We start from the raw sequence: 1,433 nt of genomic DNA, 5'->3' as shown, positions 1-1,433 counted from the left end.
ACCCCTCCGTCTGTATGTGCAAACCCCACTTGTCCCCGCACGCTGTCACTGTGCACCCGTGTCTGTACCTGAACCCCTGCTTGTACCCACATGCTGTCACTGTGCACCCTTGCATCTGTACCTACAAACCCTCACTATACCCCGGGCTCTGTCTGAGCCAGGTCCAAGGGCTCAGCTCTTGTCCCCATTGCGCAGACGGAACACCGAGGCTCAGAGAGATCATGTAACTTTCTAGTCTCCCAGCTGCAAAATGAGGAGTGGGGACCAGAGCCCAGGTTTGCAGGGCCAAGGCGCCTGAGCAGGATCCAGTCAGGGTGGGGCAGGCCCTTGTGTCTGCTGCCAGGACTCTGGATACTGAGGTGGGAGTAGGCACAGTAAATGCCAAGTGTGGAGGTGAGGAGGTGGCAGAGGCCTGGAGAACAAGACGTTTGGGTGATGAGGAGCTGGCAGAAGTCACTACACCCACTTCTGGGGTGAGGGGGTAGCAGTGGTCAGGCAAACGCCCAGGTGTGGGGAATGAGGTAGGAGGGGTTAGGTGAATGGCCGGGTGGGGGGCGTGAGAAAGAGGGGTCCAACAGGCCACCAAGGTGGGGGTGTTAATGAGGCAGGAGGGGCCAGGAGGCAGGCAGGGCCAGGAGTAATGAGGTGGAGCCAGGAGGATGCAATGGGGGGGGTGCGGGGGGTCAGGAGCAGTCCTGGGATTGGAAGGGGAGGGATGAGGGCCCAGCTGTGGGAAGTGGTGTGAGATGTTGTGCGCTGCTGAGTAGATTCCGACTCATAGCGACTGTGATGGTTAAGATTGTGTGTCATCTTGGCTGGGCCATGATTCTCCGTGTTTTAATGTAATCACTCCCATGATTGAATATACTGTGAGTAGCCAATCAGATGAAAGGGAGTCTCCTTGGGGGTGTGGCCCATATCTGTATATAAGCAGACGTTCTGGCTTTTTGCTCTCTCTGAATCCTGCGGCTGCTTCCTGTCATCTCATCTCCTGTTCTGTGGACTTGAGCTGACAGCTTATCTGCCAAACCTGGGATTCGTCGATCTGCACAGCCTGTGAGTGGGAGCCCAGCTCTCCGACCTGCCGATCTTGGGCTTGCCAGCTTCTGCAGCTGTGTGACTTGGGAGAGGGCTCTACCCTGATCCACGGACTTGGGACATTCTCGCCTCTACAATTGCGTGAGCTGTTTCCTTGATATAATCTCTCTCTATACATATACACTTTACTGATTTTGCTTCTCTAGAGAACCCAGCCTAAGACAGTGACCCTACAGGACAGAGTAGAACTGCCCCACAGGGTTTCCAAGGAACAGCTGGTGGATTCCAACTGCCAACCTTTTGGTTAGCAGCCAACCTCTTAGCCACTGCACCACCAGGGCTCCAGAGACATGAGGAGGGCCAGGAAAATGCCCTAATGTTGGTGATAACAAAGT

Source organism: Trichechus manatus, unplaced genomic scaffold (genome assembly GCF_000243295.1).
Source record: "Trichechus manatus latirostris isolate Lorelei unplaced genomic scaffold, TriManLat1.0 scaffold00214, whole genome shotgun sequence".
Classification (NCBI taxonomy): domain Eukaryota; kingdom Metazoa; phylum Chordata; class Mammalia; order Sirenia; family Trichechidae; genus Trichechus; species Trichechus manatus.
Note: the sequence above shows the minus strand (reverse complement) of the source record.